At 41.5% G+C, this 22,531-nt stretch overlaps 1 protein-coding gene across 4 annotated transcripts in view; it reads left to right on the plus strand.

Moving 5' to 3' along the window:
• LOC137234314 (polycomb protein PHO-like) overlaps positions 1–22,531 on the plus strand; it is a 162,491-nt gene that overhangs the window by 135,582 nt on the left and 4,378 nt on the right. Inside the window, exon 2 of one of the 4 annotated variants that reach the window (XM_067757921.1) lies at positions 4,946–5,137. The exons of the other annotated variants lie outside the window; for them this stretch is intronic. The gene's annotated coding sequence lies outside the window, so the exon portion shown is untranslated. The remainder of the gene's footprint in view (positions 1–4,945; positions 5,138–22,531) is intronic. 4 annotated transcript variants of the gene reach the window in all.

Genomic DNA, 22,531 nt, shown 5'->3' on the forward strand with positions numbered 1-22,531 from the left:
CTTGGTGAACTCCATAAACAGGCGTCGGACCTTTATGCCGGGAATTGCCCGGTGAATCCAGTGCATAACGAAAATTATCCAAAACTCGCGGAAGAGAAACGCATACTCCCCAGGAAAACGCGTGTCTCTTGCTCAACTTCGTTCTGGATACTGTAACAGGTTAAACTCTTACCTATCCAGAATCAACCCCGACATACAAAATGTATGCCCCGCTTGCAATGTGTCCCCACATGACACCAACCATCTCTTCAATTGTAATGTGGAACCAACGCCTCTAACACCCCATTCCTTATGGTCCACCCCTGTTGAAACGGCAAGTTTCCTTGGACTCCCGTTAGAGGATATTGATGACAATTTGTTATCGGTCGCGGCTATTAGGTGCGGCGAGCATTGCAACAACAACAACAACATTCACAATACACATTCCTATATATACACATATTACTGCACAACCAATTTTATTGTACACACTTTGAATATACATATCACTAAAGATTGTTCTAGACACGAACTATAATAAAACACGTGCCTTCTCAGTCGTTCTATTTTATTTAACAAAAGTAATTTGTACCAAAGTAAAGGTACATTACAGATGCCAATGTTACCATCGGCTGCCAGTTGACGCTCACGATTGATAAATCTGGCGAACTGTGACAGCTTCCTAAAATACGAGTGGTGGCGTCTCCGTTTATCGTGCAGAACGTTGTTTCTTCTATTTGGTCCGCCAACCCCTGCTGTCCGCCTGTAGGTTAGAATGCCAGATTGTGGTGGGTATTGAAGTCGCCTATGATAATGCGATTATCGCCAGTGAGTAGTGCGCTGATGTCAGCTCAGTGTCCACTGGGGCAACAGGTTACAGGAGGGATGTAGATGTTGATGATTTCTAAATTTTCCACGCCTGACCGGACAGACATGACTCGAAGTTCTAGGACGCTGTCCCTGCGGCCGATGTCGGAATCAAATAGAATATATTACACTGAGTGATGGGTGACAAAACGCAAGAACGCCGGGATTTCGCGATCTTTTCTGTGGACGCTATACCCAGAGCAGGTCTGCAAAGCAGATCTAGCCGTGAGTTTGGTCTCTTGGATCGCAGTAAAGCGGATGTTATGCCGCTTCATAAAATCAACTATCTCCGTGATCATCCCAGTTAACCCATTACATTTTAACTGGAGTATTCTGAAGTGCAACGTGGGAGACGTCTGGGGATAAGTGACTTGTGACTTCGCCTGAGTTGAGGGAGGCCAGGACGCAAGTGCTGTTGTGGCCCTGGGACTGGACGCCGCTGGGTAAATATTGGTGTACCGGGGTGTAGTGGGGTTTGCGGCCTGGCAGCATGGCGCGATGAAACCCGTCGGGGGGTTGCCGTCGCTGAGACCAGAACATCTAGAAAAGTGGCACCGTCCAAGGCAGGAGCAAAAGGTGGTAGGGACTAGGAGCCTGTTTCCCTGACATACTCGAATGCAAGTGCTGAAAAGACGAGGAGAAGGAGGGGGGGGGGGCAAGGGTTGATGCTCAGCATTGCTACCTACTCTACTACGGATATTGTAGTTATGAGTAGGAGCGGCCGTATGAGCTGGTGGCGAAGTAGGGAGCGAAAAGCAGCGGGTCCCGCGGCAGCCGGTCCTATGTGCCGGAGCGACTCGGGATTTTTGACGACCAAGGGCTGTCAGTTCAGTGTACCTAACCCTGTCCAAGGCTGTGGTTCTGCTGCTTATGCCGGAAAAGGATTTATCTCAGACGGTCATTGATATGTTTTACTTTGTGATAGAAACACTTGTTGATATTCAATTGATCTTGTTAACTCTCAAGAAAATGTTTGTCTTAAATTTTTTTATATATGGTATGAAATTCATTCTTCAAATAAACTTTATATTGAACATTTTTTTCCTCCCCAATTTTTTACAAATTTGTGGTGTATAAAAATCTGGTTTACGTTTAAGTCGAATTGATTTCCGTATTACAGTTGGCTTTAAAGAATCGTGTGAAGAATCGTATTGTAGTGCAGAATTTGAATTCTCAGATGCATTAGATGTCGTTGATTTTAAAACCGAAGATCGCTTTAATTTTTCCGCAATAGATGTATGCAGTTGAGAAGCCTCAACGAAATCTGAACTTTGCTCTGATACATGTTGTGAACGAATTTGATTTTGATGACGTTTTATCCTTCCTCCAAATTCTGTTTCTATAAGATACATCATTCTTCCGATATTTTTCACAATTTTTCCTTTATTCCATGATTATTTTTTCTAGAAATATCAAGAAAATAAATCTTTTGATTAATTAAAAATTTTGGTTTTTTATTCAAAGTTGTAGGTTTATTGACTCCAGATGACTGTAAAAAAGATAACATAGTTCTAGGTTGACGATTATGTAATAACTCCGAAGGCGATTTCCCATTAATAGTGGGTGTCATTCTATACGATGTTAAATACGTTAATAAAGCGCTGTTAAATATCTTTACCATCACCCAATTGTTTTTTCATGGCTGTTTTGAATGTCCTTACAGATCATTCCGCTTGCCCATTTGAAGCTGGATGAAAAGCGGCAGATGTTAAATGTTGAATGCTGTGAACTGTGCAGAAATTTGCAAACTCCAGTGAAGTAAACTGTGTTTCATTATCTGTAACGATTGTTTGAGGCAATCCTTCAATAGAAAAAATTATTTGTAAAGCTTCAATAGTTGAAATTGTAGAAATATTTTTCATTTTCATTACAAATGGAAACTGTGAAAAAGAGTCAACACATATCAGCCACATAAAATTCTCGAAAGGACCCGCAAAATCTAAATGTATTCTTTCCCATGGTTATGATGCTGCAGGCCAAGTAGAAAATTCTTTTGGCGGACCTGATTTATAACTGTTGCATGATGAGCATGTTGATACAATTTCTTCTATCTCCTTATCGATTTTAGGCCACCAACAATAACGTCGAGAAATCTGCTTTCTGCGAACTATACCCCAATGCCCTTCATGAAGAAGTTTTAAAACCTTTCCACGGAGTTGCTTTGAAATTACTACTCTATTAAAATCAGTTTGTAGAACCACAACATCTTTAATAATAGTAAACTCAAAACGATGATGCAAATAAGGTAAAACGTCCTTATCATTCACCATATCAGGCCAACCATATTTGATATACTGATAAACTTTGCTTAAAATTAATCTTTTCTTGTTTTTTCTGCAATCATAGTGGCATAAATTGGAAAATTGTTTATGTCCTCTATTAAATTGATTTCATATACTTCATGCTGATCAAAACCAGAATTATCTTCGCATGGAAGACGTGAAAGTGCGTCAGCATTTCCGTGTAGTTTTGTGCTTTTATATGAAATTAAATAATTATATCCTGATAAGATTAATGCCCACCTCTGTAGTCTATGAGCCGTTGAACTTGGTATACCCTTCTTTGGATTAAAGATAGATTCCAAAGGTTCATGATCAGTCACTAGAGTAAACTTTCGACCATATAGATAATTGTGAAACTTATGAACTCCGAAAATTATTGAAAGTGCTTCCTTTTCAATTTTGACTATAATTTATTTAAAGTTTTTGATCGTGAGCGAGTGGATGAAAGTTACATTGCCTTCTTAACACTTCTTGACCACTCCAAAGCTTTCGATTCTGTAGACCACACTCTGCTCTGTAGGAAGCTGGAAAACCTATTTAACTTCTCTGGTCATGCAGTTGCCCTTATAAGATCATATCTTGGCGATAGGACTCAAGCAGTATGTATAGATGGTGAAAAGTCTGACTTCCTTCATGTCTTAAGAGGCGTCCCTCAAGGCTCTATCCTGGGTCCTCTGTTATTTGTTCTGTACATCAATGACTTACCCGATGTCCTTAAGTATTGTAATGTTCATATCTACGCTGATGATGTGCAGTTATTTACGTGTTGTCCTCGTGATCAAACTAGCTTGTGCATAAGTAACTTAAACCACGATTTGAATCAAATATTTTCATGGGCTGCTATGAATGGCTTATGTATAAACCCGAATAAGTCAAAATGTATTGTTATTCATAGAAGGTCTTTTCCCACTAATGATTTAGAGAATGTAGTGTTCGACAATTCCGTTATAGAATACGTAGATACGGCGAAAAACTTAGGTGTAATTTTTAACAAAACATTGACATGGAAAGACCATATTTTTAGAACGGTTGGGAAAGTGTATGGAATGCTTCGTACACTATGGTTAACACAGTATTTCACGCCTTTGCACATACGACTACTTCTGGCTAAAGCGTACTTAATACCTACGCTACTCCATGGTTGTGTGATTTACTCAAACTGTGACTATCTGTGCAAGAACAAACTAAATGTTGTTTACAACAACATTGCTAGATATGTTTATGGGTTGAAAAGATTTGACCACGTATCTCAACATGCTGAAAGGTTGCTAAACATTTCTTTCGAAAATCTTTTAAAAGTCAAAACACTGTCCTTCCTCCATAAATTGATACACACGAAGGAACCTGACTATCTATATCGTAAGCTTATTTTTCTGCAATCATCAAGATCGGTGCTTCTTCTTAAGCACATCAGATACCGCTCGCTAACCTCTGAGCGCCAATTCTTTGTTACTGCAATACGTCTTTGGAACTCGCTACCTACTAGTCTTCGACTCTTAAGTAATGCTCTGCACTTCAGAAAAGAGCTAACATCATTTTTTAACGACTCTTAAACTGGATCTCAAATTGTTGTTGTTAAAATGTTCATTTCTAAGTCCTTTTCCTTTCTCTGTGTCTTCTTTCTTTGTTTGTTAAATACTATTCAATCTATAACCAGCCAAAGGTTATCATCACTACTGCTGTCTTTAATATTTATTAACTACTTTTCTTTAGTTTTAAGATTTACATTTACATACATAAATATTTCACTATTGTCCGCTATATTTAATTTAATTTGATTAATCTAATTTATTATTATAAATGTTCAATTTTTATAGCTCATGCTATTCATGACTAGCACTGTTAAATAATTTGTCAAAATTGTTGTGCTAGGAACAAATTTTCAATAAATACATACATACATACATACATACATACATGAGCTATCGGACGTTCGCTACCATCAGGAAACACATGCGATAAAACTGCTCCAATGCCATATGAAGATGCGTCAGTTGCTAATATAATAGGTAAGGAATCATCAAAATGAACTAACTCTGTCATTTCAACTATTTGACGTTTCAACTCATTAAAAGAGTCCTCCTGCTCCTTTCCCCAAAGAAACTTTATTTTTCTTTCGTAGTGCATTCAGTGGAGCAGCAATCTGAGAATAGTTCTTAATGAATGAACAATAATAATTCACTTTACCCATAAATGACTGTAATTCGTCTAAATTTTTTGGATGCGGAATTTTCCGTATCGCTTCTGTTCGATCCTTTGACTGTTGAATACCAGATGCACTTATTATATGTCCCAAATACTCAATTTTGTTTTGCATAAATCAGCATTTTTCAAGATTACAAGAAAAACCACTTTCGTATAATCTCTGAAATAATAATCTAAGATTTTTAATATGTTCCTCGTCAGTATCACCTGTGCAAATGATGTCATCTAAATAATTAACGCAACCAGGAATACCACTAATTGTCTGTTCAATCAAACGCTGAAAAATTGCTGGTGCACTTGCACCAAAATGTAGCCGTTGATATTGAAAAAGGTCTAAAGGTGTATTCACAACAAACAAATTTCTGGACTCATCGTCAACTTCAACTTGCAAATAAGCATCTGATAAATCTATTTTGCTAAAAAGCTTGCCTTTACGTAATTTGTTGAAAATATCTCTAATACGAGGAATGGGATACTGCTCCACATCCATTCCTTTATTAATTGTTATCTTGAAGTCGGCGCATATCCTAATTCGCCCCTTAGGCTTGGGTACTATTACAAGTGGCGAAGCCCATTGACTGAACTTGACAGGTTTCCAAATCCCCAAATCAGTTAATCTTTTAGCCTCTTCTTCAAATATTGTATGAAGTGCGTACGGAATCGGTCTTGGTTTGACAAACTTGGGTCTAGCTTCTGACTTCATATAAATATGAGCTTTCATACTAGTACAGTGACCTAGCTTTTTACTAAAAAGTGATTTGAACTCTTCGCAGAGCAATTGTAATGGTTGATTATCTACAACACGAAAAATTTGCACTGACTTAAATTCATCATACCAGTTCAATCCAAATATATTAGCACATTTTGTTGAATTTGCAACTATTAATTCAAGATTTTTATCTTCATTATGTAAACTAACTTTATCGCGAAGTGCACCAAGTACAGGTATCTCTACATTTCCATAGCCACATAGTTTAATAAGTGTTGGATAAAGTTTCGGTTTTTTTAAATAAGCAAATAAGTTTCTAGCCCAATTATAAAACGAACAGCTCCTGTATCGAACTGAAAATCAACTGGTAACTCGTTTATATATAAATTCATCAGCATTTTATTTGCTGATCTAGTTATGATATTGTCAATTGTATTACAATTAACAAACTCACCACTATCTTCCTCAATTAGTTTAATTTGTGCTTTAGAACCAGAATTGCAAACCGTAGAAATATGGCCAATCCGTTTGCATAAATGACATCTCACTTTTCTGTACTTACAATTGATTTTTTTGTGCATTTTAAAACATCCCGGACAAGACGGTAAATCAGTCTTCTTATGATTAACTGGAAGCTGTGATTGAAACTTCTTCAAGTACTAATTTTTTTTGTTTTTGGTGCTTTACTGCATACACTTCCACTTCATCACATTTATTTTTGATACCTTTAATTGTGCTCTGAGTTGCTTCATATGTTTCTGCTATCTGCAAAACTTCCTTTAATGTTAGGTCATCCTTATGTAATGCTGCTGTCCGGACCGACTCATCAGGAGCATATAAAACAATTATATCACGAATTAGTTCATCAACAAATTCCTCATTGCATTTCCATTTCCATTTTTACATATGAAATTACATTCTCTAGCCATACCTTTTAGTCATACTCTTGTGTCACTTGTAAAAGATGGTTGCATCGTTCGGGCTATTCTGGGTTAGAACGTTCGTCGCCCCCGAAATTTCTATAAACCTTTGTGGCTCCCTGCTTTTCCCGTCCAAGGAAGTCCCGTGGTTCACTCTCAAACGTATCTCCGCCATCTTCTAGCAGCGACGCTGCTTGAAAGGCCACATCAACTGTCTGCTGTTGCTCGCGGCAAATTGCGCCGCCACCTAACGCGGCCGCTACAACTCATCACTACAATCTACGGACAGTAGCAATGCCGAGCACCAGCTTTTACCTCCGTCCCTCCCCTCCTTTTTCGACACACGCTCTCGCGTACGAAGGAGTCATCAACTCCTAGTCCCCCACACCGTGTCTTCCGTATGCCAGGTCAGAATATTTACGATCGCGACATCGGTTCAATGCAGGCCAAGACATGAAGGCCGATGCCACCTTCATAGATGCTCTGGGCTTAGAAGCGGCAACCGTTCGACCGGTACATTTGTTGCACCTTGCTGCCAAACCACTAGTACCAACCCATCGACACCAGTTACTCCAGCAGCAATCGGACAGCACACTCGACATAACCTATATCCTGCACCCATCTCTGACTCCCAGAGTGACGAGTGCCCCACCCCACCCACCGATTTCTGGCATTCCAGCTTGGCAGGCGGCAGCAGAGGTAGGCAGCTAGCAGAGCAAATATACAATACGACTTTCTGCGCGATAAAGGCGACGCTCCTACCAGAATTGCAGGTAATTGCTACAGTCGCCTGACATCTCAAGCGTCAGTGCAGGGCTCATAAATTGCTTTGAAGGGCCGCCGATGCTTACTTTATCTTCTGACCACCTGCCCATACCGCATTTCCTGACTGAAGCCGCAAATTTAGCAAAAGAACTGCAACCTCTCTGCGGTGTTGGTAAATTGCGGTCAACCGTCAAATCCTTGTCTAATCCAACTAAACACAACGATAAATTATCTATAGCCTTCGGCGACAAAAATTTGTCTGATTCGAAGAAATTCGCAAGCGCCGTTTGTCGATAATTTATAATGCATTCTTCTGTAGCCAAAGCCAGACGTCGTGCTAACAGACGAGCTCATAAACATAAACACGACGTGCCACTCATTACCATCACCCCCACGGGGATTAAGTTAATATCTCCATAAACACTATGACGAGATCCGGCATCTGCCAACACAGCCGGTTGATCCAGACAACCATAAGAAGCCTAAATTACACAGAATCGGTAAACGCATTTGCCAGGACGTACCCTGTTATTAGTATGCAATATCCCACCCTTTCAGAAGAAGAAAGCACGCTATAAAAGGAGACACGAGTCACCCTGGCCCAACGTCTTTCTGGATACTGTAACTGGTTAAACTCTTACTTGTCCAGAATCAACCCGACATACGTAATGTATATCCTGCATGCGATGTGTCCCCACATGACACCAACCATCTTTTCAATTGTAATGTGGAACCTACGCCTCTAACACCTATCTCCCTATGGGCCCCTGTGGAAACAGCCAGTTTCCTTGGACTCCCGTTAGAGGACTTTGATGACAATTTGTGAATGTTCGTGCCCATTGAATGGGGCGAAGCACTACTAATACAACAACAAGCAGCAGCGGGTACTTGTTGTGGCGTGCTGAGCAGCGGGGCTGCTAGAGGGTAGTGACCAACCAGGAGCCACAAAAGATTTGTAAAAGTTACGAGGACGTAGGGTTTTGCTCAGGTACAGGTCCGGGATTGAGTTCGATACCTTCCAGGAGCAGGAGAATATGGCGCATTCCCGCTGCAAGGATCTGCTGGGAGGATGATAATTGGGGGAGGACGCATCAAGTTAAATGGGGTTATACTGAAAAGACAGCCCATAGGTTAGGTTAGGTTTAAGTGGCTGCCATCCGCACCGGAGCGGCCTTTATTGGCGCATTGTAAACGCCACGCATTTGTTCCTACTCTCCACTTCGTTGAGTTTTTGAAGATAACTAAGCGTCGTGCATTGACCTCAGATCTAAGAGAAACATTTTGCCCATAAAACGTTGCCTTCTTCTACCGAGCGCTGGACATTCGCAGGGTAGATGACTAACAGTCTCAGGCTCTTCTTCGTTGCCGCAGCTTCTACAATAATCATTAAATGCTTTCCGCATGCGATCCAATACACACGTGACCAGTAAGAAGACCTACAACTAAGGAAAGATCCCTCTTACGGAGGGTGAGAAGCTCTCGCGATCTCTTCTCATTCCATTCCGGCCATGTGAGTTTTGCAGTGTGGGATCTAACATGATGCTTCCACCTGGATCCCGCTCTCATCAGTAGAGCCTCCTTTATCTTGAGCTTGCATGTGGAAAGCGGCATGCCCAACCTCTTCCAGGATGGCGAAAGTGGAAGAGAGGTACCCTTTCTTGCAAGTCCATCCGCCATCAGTTGTTGTTGTAACAATGCTCGCCCCACCTAATAGCCGCGACCGATCACAGATTGTCATCAATATCCTCTAACGGAAGTCCAAGGAATCTTGCCGTTTCAACAGGGGTGGACCATAAGGAAAGGGGTGTTAGAGGCGTTGGTTCCACATTACAATTAAAGAGATGGTTGGTGTCATGTGGGGACACATTGCAAGCGGGGCATACATTTTATATGTCGGGGTTGATTCTGGATAGGTAAGAGTTTAACCTGTTACAGTATCCAGATCAAAGTTGAGCAAGAGTGACACGCGTTTCCCTGGGGAGTATGCGTTCCTCTTCCGCGAGTTTTGGATACTTTTCTTTAAGTACTGGATTCACCGGGCAATTCCCGGCATAAAGGTCCGACGCCTGTTTATGGAGTTCACCAAGGACCTGCTTGTGTTTTTTCACTTCATACGGCTGGGTTATCAGGTGCCGTATTTCCTCAAAATGCTTACGGAGATGACTCCTTAAGCCCCTGTTGTGGTAGCGATAAGGTTGCTCCTCGAAGGCTTTGGGGAGTGTTATCGATGTGATGGTCCTTTGCCGGATACAGATCCGGTACCACAGCACCATTAAGGTGCTAGCCCGACCATCTCGGGAACGATTTATGTGGCCACATTAAATCTTCAGGCCATTTCCCCCTCTCCACCCCATGTTCCATGAGGGGCTTGGGGTCGCCAGAGCCTCGTCTGTTAGTGAAACAGGATTCGCCGCGGATAGGTGAGGTTGACAATTGGGTTTGGAGAAGCTATATATTGCGCTGGCAACCTGAAGGGTTGCGCTACATAGCCCCTTGAATCTGGTATTTTAGTCGCCTCTTACGACAGGCATACCTACCGCGGGTATATTCTGATCCCCCTAGGCGGTGCTGGTTCATCAATCGGATGTCTGTTGGGATGCCAAGGTTTCTGGGTATTCAACAAGAACTGTTTGGTCAGCATCTCATTTCTCTCTCTGATGGGGAGTATTCTCGCCTCATTATGCAGGTGGTGTTCTGGGGAAATAAGAAGACAGGAAGAGCAGTATTTTGGCAGGCTTGCAGTTTCTTCCAGTGGGTAATTTTTAGGCTTGGCGACCATATGGGTGACGCGTAGCACGTAATCGGCTGGCTAATTGCTTTGTATGTAGTCATGAGCGTTTCTTTATCTTTTTCCCAGGTACTGCCAGCGAGAGATTTGAGGATTTTGTTACGGCTCTGAATTCGCGGAACAATTGCTGCTGCGTGCTCACCAAAATGTAGATCCTGATCAAACTTCACACCCAAGATATTGGGGTGTGGGACAGTCGGTAGCGTAGTGCCATCGACGTGGATGTTCAAAATGGTCGACATTTGGGACGTCCATGTTGTAAATAAGGTCGCGTAAGATTTAGTCGGTGATAATGCCAGGTTTCGCGAGGCGAAAAACTGGAGAGATCAGGGAGGTAGCCGTTTATTTTATTGCATAGCGCATCGATCTTTGGGCCTGGGCCTGTGGCCATTATTGTGCAGTCATCGGCGTAGGAAATGATTGTGACTCCTTTCGGTGGTGAAGGTAGCTTAGATATGTAGAAATTAAACAAAAGTGGTGATAGGACACCACCCTGTGACACCCCTTTTTTAATTCTCCTTGGTTTTGATGTTTCGTTTCTAAATTGCACCGATGCCTGCCGACCACCCAGATAATTTTCGGTCCACCTTTTAAGACATGGGGGAAGGGTAGACCCTTCCAGGTTGTAATGTACCTTAACTTTGGTACATATTACTTTTGTTAAATAAAATAGAACGATTGAGAAGGCACGTGTTTTATTGTAGTTCGTGTCTAGAACAATCTTTAATAATATGTATATTCAAGTGTGTACAATAATAAAGTGGTTGTGCAGTAATATGTATACATAGGAATGTGTATTGTGAATCGATTGTATGTGTGTTCCTCAACCGATGATAGGTGTGTTCCTGACATCCCTCCTTTTCAGCGGTACCTTGCGGGTGTCTTAATTACACGTCCAGAGCGAGTGCGTGGTGGATGATTGAGGTTAGCTGCATCCTGTGGTGTAGCGGGCGTGGAAGGTTCAGCTTCACGAGGCACGTCATCTGGCGAACACTGTGGTGTTGTGGTTTCTGTACGTGGCTGTGTTGGACTCGAAGAACTGTGGTTTTTTGGTTCAACAGTAGGCCGATCTGTGGACGAGTTAGGATCAACGTCGAGGGATGAAGTGGCTGGCTTAAGATGCCATGTGTTTCTTCTGTATATGGCGCCATCCTCGGTTTGTACTCTGTACGAGCGGTGTCCTTCTGGTCTCACTATATAAGCTGGAACCCAGTTATTATGGCTTTGTCTAAGCAGTACTTTCTCTTGCGTTGTGTATTCTCTACTCTGTTTTTTATTTCTATCTGCTGTTTCTTTCTCACCTTACTTGAGTTTTGTTAGTTTTTTGCTTACGTTTTTTATTATTTTTGGATTGAGTAGCTTTTCATTGGTAGGTAATAGCGTTCTGGTTCTTCTGTTCATTAACCGTTGAACTGGAGGCCCTAGGTCCATGCGTGGAGTATTCCGATGATGTAGCAGCGCTAGCTGTATGTCCGTGTTGTCTTCGAGGCACTTTTTTGTCAGGTTTTTTGCCTCTTGTACATAGCGTTCGGCTAGACCATTTGAACGTGGAAAATGAGGGTTCGAAATTCTATGTTCAAAGTTCCATTCTTTCCGAAAAGCCCTGAAATCGCTGCAATCAAATTGTTTACCACCATCTGATAATAGTACTTCCGGGATGCCGAAGGTAGCAAACCATGTCTTAAGTTCTTTAATGACGTTGAAGCTGGTGATATTGTTTAGTTGTTTAAAGTCAAAGTATCCTGAGTAGCTGTCTGCAATGAGGATATAATCCTTCCCTCTTAAGTGGAATATGTCCGAAGCGACAATACTCCATGGCCGTTTCGGTGCTGCTTGTAAATTTATTTTTTCCATCTGATTATCTTTTTGTATTTTGCTGCATGTACTGCAAGTTTTTATGTACTCAGTTAAATCTTTGGTCATTGTTGGCCAGAATATATTGTCACGGGCCAGTTTTAGCGTCCCTTCTAGTCCTTTATGACTAAGATGGCAATGTTTCATTACTAATGGCACCATTGAGTTTGGAACCAATACTCTGTGATCTTTAAAAATATGTCCTCGTAAACGCTGAGAGCCTCTCTGTAGTACCAATATTTTTTGAGATTTACCGGCACTTTATTGATGGTCTCTGGCCATCCTTTTAATATGGTTGACTTTAAATCATTAAGTTCTTTACTTTTTGAGGTCTCTGCTTTTAGTTCGTCTTTTCGCGTTTTCGTGAATGGTACAATAGCACATATTTGTAAATTTTCTGTATTTAAATCTTCACAATCTAAGTTTTCGCAGTCTCTACTCAGTAAATCTGCTACATACAATTCCGTACCTTTTTTATAAGTGACTTTTGGATTATAAGGCAGGATTTGATACATGATTCTTTGCAATCTCGGTGGTGCATCTGTAATTGGCTTTTTAAATATTTTCTCAAGAGGCTTATGGTCAGATTCGATCGTTAAATCTTTGCAGCCCCAAATGTACATGTGAAATTTTTTACATGCAACTAGAATGGCGTTTGCTTCTTTTTCTAATTGGCTATAGCCCTGTTCAGTTTTTGTGAACGATTTCGCACAGTAAGCGATCGGCTTCTGTTTTTGTATTAGTACTCCGCCACATGCATAACTACTGGCATCTACTGACAGCAAAATTGGCGCTTTGGTGTCATAATACCCTAGTACTGGTGTATTCTTCAACAGATTTTTAAATTTATTGAATGCTTCATTATGTTGCGTATCTCACACCCACTCAACATCTTTTCGCAATAATTGTGTTAGTGGTTGGGTGATATCTGCCAAATTTTTTATAAATTTCGACACGTATGTTACCATACCCAAGAATCTTTGCAACTCTTTCACGTTTTCCGGTTGCTTAATTTTCATTATAATTTCTATTTTTTCGGGATCAGGTTTTACCCCTTCAGCGGAGACTATATGTCCCAGAAACTTTACTTCTTGTGTATTAAAAACGCATTTTTCTTTATTAAGCTTAAGGCCTGCTTTTCTGAATTTGTCAAGTACCTCTCGAGTGATCATCTCTAGTTCTAGTTTGCTGGTGGCATGCAAGAGAACATCATCCATAGACACCTCCGCGTTCTTTACGTCCGCTATCAACGAACTCATTACTTGTTGGAAAACTTCCGGAGCCGATGCTAAGCCAAATGGCATTCTTAAGCAAGAGTATCTTCCGAATGAGGTACTGAATGTCAGATATTCTGAAGTACGGGTGTTACTTGCAGTTGCCAAAAGCCTTTTTTACAATCGAGTAGCGTGAACCACTTAGAGCCGTGGATGCGGGCTGTAATTTCTTCTAACGTAGTAAGTGGATAATAACGTCTTTTGAGATTTTTATTTATCTCCGATGGATCTAAACAGAGTCTAATTTTATTATTTTTTACTACTACGACTATGGGTGACACAGCCGGTGTCGGCTTGGTTATGGGCTTAATTATTTTTTGCGCTACCATACTATCAAGCTCATCTTTAACCTGCTGTCTAATAGTATGAGGGATTTTTCGCGCAGGGCATATGCTTAGTTTCGGATTTTCTATTAAGTCTATGTCAAATTTGTATTGCTTAAGGCAACCAATTCCTTCAAACAAGTTTTCAACAACCGTTAAAGTTTCAATACGCTTCACTAATTTCAATTTCTCACATGTTGACTTACCAAGCACTGCTGTAACATCCGCTTTGACAACTAAGTATTTTATGGGTACCTCTTGTTTCTTAATAAGCGTGTCTATGACCACTTCACCCAGTACGGGGATTTTATGGTTTGAAAACGATGTTAATTGCTTTGTTGGCGATGGACTGATGTGAATGTCTATTTTCTTTATTATTTCGTAGTTTAACACGTTGCACTGTCTACCTGTGTAAACTTTACCATTACGTTTTTAGCCAGCGTAGCTTTTTCATACCAGTCTTCGACGTCCACATTGTCTAAATCCGCACCCACCGTAGACAATAAAAAACTGTAATCGTTGCTTTCTCGGTCTTGGACCAGTTCGTTGACCGTTTTGCTTTTGCAACATTTGGTAAGGTGGCCTTTTCTTTTGCATTTTTGGCAAACCTTTTTAAAGGCCGGACAGTTACGGCGACCGTGCGTGGTATCACACCTATTGCAGTGAAAGGGTTCATCTTTTTTGTTAGTTTCTTTGATGTCTCTTTTATTTTGCTTTTTGTTCCACGTAACGGCGTCAACAACGCTTGCTTCATTGTTGTTACCTGCATCTTAACTTGCTCTGCAGAGTGACGTATATCTATTGCTTTTTCCAGGGTTAATTTGCTTTCCGCTAGTAGTTTTTCTCTTGTTGTATCATTTGTTATACCTACTACTATTCTGTCTCGAATTAAAGTGTCTTCTAACGTCCCGTAGTCACAATTTTTAATTTTGCTTCTTAGATCTGTAACGAATTCATCAAATGTTTGACACTCCTTTTGTACGATAGTGTTGAATACATATCTTTCGTACGTTTCGTTGATTTGGGGTGTAAAATATTCTGTAAATCGCCTTTTGATTGTGCTGACGCTTTTTTTTTTAACACTTTCTGTTAAATTAAAAGTATTGTAAATTACTGCTGCGTCATTTCCTACCGACGAAATGAATACTGCGACTTGCACTTCTGGTTTCTTAGTATCCAGTTCTGTCGCGATCGCGTACCACTCGAATTGTTGAAGCCACAATTTCCACTTGTTTGCCACATTTTGGTAATTGTTGATGACAAAACTTTTTGGTGGTCTAATATTGTGGTCAGGTTTTACGCTATTAGTTGCTGATTCTGGCATTTTTTCGCTTTAATTCGGGTTTCGGCACCATGTAATGTACCTTAACTTTGGTACATATTACTTTTGTTAAATAAAATAGAACGATTGGGAAGGCACGTGTTTTATTGTATTTCGTGTCTAGAACAATCTTTAATAATATGTATATTGAAGTGTGTACAATAATAAAGTGGTTGTGCAGTAATATGTATATATAGGAATGTGGTTTGTGAATCGATTGTATGTGTGTTCCTGAACCGATGATAGGTGTGTTCCTGACACAGGTCTTGCAGTAACGAGCCATGGTTGACCGTATCAAAAGCTTTTGATAGGTCTAGCGCTACGAGTACTGTTCTATGGTGGGGGTATTGATTTAAACCGCAATTTATCTGGGTGCTAATGGCATTTAGCGCGGTGGTAGTGCTATGGAGTTTTCTGAAGCCATGCTGATGAGGGGTTAGCTGCAAATTTGCTTAGAAATAAGGGAGCAAAATGGCTTCAAGCGTCTTTGCCACTGGCGATAGGAGAGATATCGGACGATAGGACGATACGACTCACCTATGTTAGCTGGTTTCCCAGGCTTTAGTAGCGGGACCACCTTGGCCATTTTCCATTTCTCGGGTATGACAAAGGTGGAAAGAGACAGGTTGAAGACATGCGCTAAATATTTGAAACCCTCTTTCCCTAGGCTTTTAAGCATCGGCATGGCTATGCCGTCTGGGCCCACTGCTTTGGATGGTTTAGCGCGACCAATAGCGTCCTCAACCTCTTTAGCGGTGATTGTGATTGGTGACGCGCTGAATTTGTGTTTATGTGCGTGAATATTGGCTCTCCGTCTATCTTTGTCGACCGTAGGATGCATTATATATTGTCGGCAGGAAGCGCTCGCGCATTTTTTCGCATCCGACAGCACTTTGTCGCCAAAAGCGATGGAAACTTTGTCTTTGTGCTTATTTGGATTCGATAGGGACTTTACGGTGGACCAAAGTTTACCCACACCGGTAGAGAGGTTACAACCTCTTTGGTGCTTCTCCCATTTCGCCCGCTTGTGTTCATCCACAAGCAATCTGATGCGTTGGTTTATATCCCTTATTTGGGGGTCGCCTGGATCAAGCTGTCTTATAAGGTCACGTTCTCTCGCTAAGTTTGCGGCCTCCGCCGGGAAGTGGGGCCGGATTTCGGGAATGCTCCCGGCGGGAATGAAACATGCCGAGGCGGATTCAATGACCTTGCGGAAGGCACGCTCCCCTTGGCGGGCATCAGTCGGGATAGGGAGGACAGCAAAGAGGTTGTCTGTAAAAGATTTATATTCTTCCGGCTTTCCTTTTTTAAAGTTTTTCGGTGACGAAGAAGTAGGCGGTACGCTCGAGCGAAATAAGTATAGGCAGGTGGTCGGATGCCAATGCTACCATCGGCCCACAGTTGACGCAGTTTACGAGTTCTGCGCTCATGATTGAGATATCTGGCGAACTGTGTCAGCTTCCTACCATACGTGTGGGGGCGTCTCCGTTTATTGTGCAGAACGTCGTTTCTTCTATTTGATCCGCCAACATCTCACCCCTACTGTCCGTCCGCAAGTTTGAATGCCATAGATCGTGGTGGGCATTGAAATCGCCTAAGATAATGCGATTGTTGCCAGTGAGTAAGGCTCTCATATTAGGGCGGCATCCACTGGAGCAACAGGTGGCAGGGGGATGTAGATGTTGATGATTTCTAGGTTTGCATCGCCTGACCGGACAGATAGGCCTTGACGTTCTAAAACATTGTCCCTGCGGTCTATGACAGGATCAAATATATAATATTGCACATAGTGGTGTATGATAAACGCGAGGCCGCCTCCATTTCCGCTCTCGCGGTCTTTCCTGTGGCCCTGGGACTGGGCGTCCTTGGGGAAGCATTGGGGTACCCGGATGATTTGGGTTTGCGACCTGGCAACATGGCGCGATGAAACCCGTCGGGGGGTTGCCGTCGCGGAGACCAGAACATCTAGGAAAGTGGCACCACCCAAGGCAGGAGCTGCATTGGGCTGATGTCGCAAACCTATATATGGCAGACGGTGCAAACGGTGGTAGTGACTAAGAGTCTGTTTCCCTGACTTGCACGATTGCTGCCGGAAAATAGGGGGGAGAAGACTGGGGCGGGGCTGATGCTCAGCATTGCTACCAACTCTACTACGAAGGTAGTAGTTATGAGGTATCAGCTGTTTGAGTTGTTGGCGCCGTGGGGCGCGAGCATCAGCGGGTACTTGTTGTGGCTTGCTGAGAAGCGGGGCTGCTGGAAGGTAGTGGGGCGGCGCTTAGTTGTAGACTACGGGACGCCCTTGGGCGTGAGCAGCAAGGAGCAAGCATCCCTTGCACGAGACACACTGAACAGAGTATGACCGTCCTAAAAAGATTCTTTTCCGGCAGATGTAGCAAAACCATTTCTCAGGACCGGGGTCAGGAGACGGACCCGGATTGGATTCGATGCCTTCCCGGAGTAAGAGAGTATGGAGCAGTCCTGCTGCAAGGAGCTGCTGGGAGGATGACAATTTGTGGGAGGGACGAAACAAATTAAATGGGGTCACACTGAAATGACAGTCCTTGGTCGGGAAAAATCCCGAGTCGCTCCGGTACATAGAACCGACTGCCTTGGGATGCGCCATCTCATTACCTGGTATGCCTTATGTCCCGGAACCCATTCCAGATGCAGAGTAAACTGTTCAGCCATCACGTTAAGTGATCTGCAACAGCCTACTATAGTTTCAGAATTAGTTGTGACAGAGTCAAGGGCTTTCAGTGCTGCTTGACTGTCTGAGAAAATATAAATGTGCTAGTCGCCGACTATCATTCAATTTAAAAGCAAAGAAAATAGTTATTTAGAGTAAAGTGCATTTTCTTTTTCAACATGCCGTGGCCAGATAGGCCTCCAAACAGATTCTCTGAATTGGAGGTCTTCGACGCAAACCCACAAAAAAGAAAAAACCAAATTCTAAATCAAACGACTTTCCCCTTCTTCCACAAAAATCCGCTCCAACCAACAACCCAAAGTTCATATTAATTTCATCTGCTGACAGCAATATTTCCCTTTCACAACTAAGCCCCTTCGCTATCAAAAAATGCCTTGAGGCCATATCGACAGAAGTAGACTCTATTTCTCAAATAAGAGACGGAAGTCTATTAATTCTAGCACGAAATGCCCGTATTGCCGAAAAATTCCTTAAAACCAAAGCCCTGTCCAACTTGTGCCCAATTAATGTTAAACTACATGAAAATCTAAATTATGTGAAAGGCGTAATATATGCGCCCTGTCTTAAACACGTGCCCAAAAACGAGATTGTAAGCGAAATGGAAAACCAAAATGTCACCGCAGTTTACAAGTTTTCCCGCCAAATTGACGGCAAAACAACCCCCACCGGTCTCATGGTACTCACATTCGACCTATATCGCCTCCCAGAGTCGGTAGATGTTGCCTGGTACAAGGTCAAAGTCCAGCCTTATGTCCCCAATCCCATGCGCTGCAAGAATTGCCAGCGACTAGGCCATACCCTGAAAAGATGTTCGAATAATCCATCTTGCTGCAACTGCAACCTTCCCCCACACACTCCTGATATATGTAGCAGAACATTCTGTGCCAATTGCTCAGGTGAACACCCAGCCTCTGATAGAAACTGCCCAAAATTCATTCAAGCGAAAGAAGTACTTAAAATTACTACTCTAGAAAAATGCAGCATTAGTGAAGCTCGTCGTAGACAGAGAGAAAGACTGCCGTTTAACCATTTAGCAACATCCTACGCCAATACAACAAGAATCCCCCCTTCTACTCCACGAGCGGAAACAAATAGCAACATAACAAACAACACACTCCCAGCAAACTCTTTAAACAAAAGACATTCTAAAGAATTATCCTCAACTACCTTTACACCGAACGTATATAACAGTACCACAACTACTGAAAATCAGATTTCAATAAACACATCAAATAGTAATACACCAAGTTCCTCAACGTCCACATATATCTCAACGCCAACTACTAGTGCACCACATTCCAAACCAACCACCACGAGCACAGCCTACTCCAACACTAACATATCGTGTTCATCTCCTATTTCTCAATTCACACAAAAATTGCTCAAGAGCAATAATTACCATATCCATAACTCCAAAAACCTAAACGAATCCATGGACTCTTCGAAAGAAGAGGTCTGATTTCGTTTCCCCCTCTCCTTTTATACTATATATATTATATATCACCCCTCCTTTTCTTATATAGTTTTTGCAAAACCGGTTTTACAAAAAATTGTATTAAGTACTTCTGTTAACATGAACCTCAGTATGCTTCAGTGGAATATTAAAGGTCTCATAAATAACTATTCTGAACTTCAAATCCTCATAAATCAACACAACCCACACTTTATCGCCCTACAAGAAACCCATTGCACCAATAATTTCACTCCAATACTCCCAAAAAATTTCTACGGCTACTTTTGCAACTCAACAACAAATACTCAATCAAAACAAGGCGCCGGCATTCCGATAAAAGCTCACATACCACATAAAAGAATACACATTCCCTCCCCCTTCCAAGTAATAGCACTCGAGATAGATATGGATATAAAATTTACCATAATGTCTATTTGTCCCTCAATCTTCCCGCTCATCTCATGGGGAATTCTAGATGACTTATACAATAGCGACCATTTCCCTATTCTTTTAACTTTCTCGCTAGGCAGAAACACTGGCCAAAGTGATAAATCTCAGCTAAAATTTCTATTACAACACGGAGATTGGCCTAATTTTGCTAAACTCGTTGATCTCGAACTAGAAGCTCGTACGCCCACAAACCCCCAAGCACGATGCCGCCAGCATAGTCAAATCTATTAAAGTGGCTGCAAATCACTTTATCCCACAAGCAACTAATTCAAAAAGAAAAAACGTGGCTTGGTGGAACAAAAACCTTGCAAACCTCAGATCAGAAAAAATTAAAGCGTGGAAAAATTTTAAAACCCAACCCACGACACAAAACTTACGAACTTTTAAAAAAGCCAATGCTAGATTTCGAAAAGAAATGAAAATAGAAAAGAGACAGAGCTTCGAGAAGTTCACCGAATCTATCAACCCAAACTCCTCAATCCCCAAAATATGGAACAACATCAAAAGACTTGACAATAGAAATGTATCCAAACCCGTTATAGCCATAAAATGCAATAACATAACCTCCTCTGACCCAAAAATAATCGCGAATCAATTTGCATCCGACTGGTCTCAGTACTCGTCAGATCATAATTTTTCACACTCATTTAGACACTCCAAATCCCACATTGGAGATATGTCAATATCGCTTTCAAATACTAATCCTAAAGCAAATCTTATCGAAATGCCCATTACTAGTACGGAATGAAATGTATGTCTAGGGAAAGCTAAAGGAAAAACTCCCGGATTCGACCGTTTATCCTATAAGATGATAAAGTCTTTGTCTCCTTATTCTAAATCCCGGTTGTTAAGCCTCTATAACTCCATTTTTGACTCCAGCGTCATACCGCAAAGCTGGAAGGTTGCAACAATAATCCCAATACCTAAACCAAATAATAACCCCCTCTACACAAACGGATACAGGCCAATATCCCTGCTCCCTTGCTTATCCAAAGTTTTAGAGCGTATAATAGCTAACCGCATTGCATGGTTTTTAGAAACACTCCCAACTTACCGACCATTGCCAAGTCGCCTTCAAGCCAGGGAAAGGGTGCACCGACGCTCTTCTCCACATCGACCACTATATATGCAAAGCTCTATCAGCACGTCAACATGTATCAATTCTCTCCTTGGATTTCGAAAAGGCATTTGACCGTATCGGTTCACACGTGGTATTAAAATGTCTCCACAACTGGAAAGTAGGGCCAAAAATCTTCAACTTTGTAAAATCTTTTCTATCGAACAGACGTTTCAGAATTCGAGTTGGAAACTCACTCTCCAATATTTACCCCTTACACAATGAAGTTCCTCAAGGCTTCCCCTGTCAGTTATTCTATTCTCCATAGCATTCAACGAGATAAGCAAAATCATAAAACTTCACAACTCGGTAGATAACTGTCTGTACGGAGACGATATGTATATTCTATGTAAGAGGAATAAAGCAGATGAGACAAAAATAATATTCGAAGATATTTTAAAAAACATATCAGAATGGTCTGACCTCTCTGGGGTCAAAATATCTTTTGGTAAAACAAAAAATTTTCATGTCTGTAGAAGACGTAGATGAGATTATCACAACTACAAAATATCTGTTAACAACTCAGAAATTGAGAACGTTAAAAAATTTAAAATATTAGGTGTCATATTCTCCCATGATTACCGTTGGAAAGATCACTGTATTGAACTAAAGAAATCATTAGCTGCCAGGGTAAATTTAATAACATACCTCTCAAGTACAAGATGTCAAGTACACATAAACACTCTTAGATACGTAACAAAAATTTTAGTATTAAGTAAGATAGACTATGGATTGTATCTATATGGCAAGTCTCCAAAATCAACGCTGAATATCTTTAGCTCCATTTATCACAAGGCAGCAAGGGCATGTGTCTTCGCCTTCCGAACAACACCAATAAAAAACATCCTGATAGAAGCTGGTTTACCCTCATTAGAGGATAGAACAAACGATATTCATACTAGGCTGGTACCAAAGGTAACTTTCTGTTCAAACTCGGTCATCGACGACGACATATCTTCCATAATTCTTAACAATAAAACGCCGAGAATACCGTCTACCTTGTATTTAGTCCTTGACACCGCAAGCAAACTGGGACTATCCTGGATTGGTGAAAATTACCAAGCAGCAAACCCTCCTTGGGCCATTAAAAAAATATCCTGCGATCTTAGTTTATCTGCACAAAAAAAGAGTTGCACCACCGACGCTGAATTTCGCCGAAAATTCCAAGAACGAGAAGCATATCATCAAGCGGCTGAATGGATTCTCTGGTATACAGACGGTTCCAAAACTAACAACACTCCGGCCAGTTATGCCGTCGTCGACACAAAAGGTCTCATTTTCAAGATGCAAACCCTTTCAGAAACCTCATCTTCGTTCACAGCAGAAGCCATCGCTATCTATAACGCAATTACGATTGCGCAAGAAAAAGCCTCTAAGATCCTTATTTGTACCGACAGTACTTCGGTTCTTAAAGCAGTCCAAAATCCAATCCCTAGCTCAAAGACAATAAACAAAATAAGAGATATGCTAATCGATAATGAGCAAAAAATCAGGCTATTATGGATACCTGGACATGC

This window comes from Eurosta solidaginis, chromosome X, assembly GCF_040869045.1.
Source record: "Eurosta solidaginis isolate ZX-2024a chromosome X, ASM4086904v1, whole genome shotgun sequence".
In the NCBI taxonomy this organism is placed as follows: domain Eukaryota; kingdom Metazoa; phylum Arthropoda; class Insecta; order Diptera; family Tephritidae; genus Eurosta; species Eurosta solidaginis.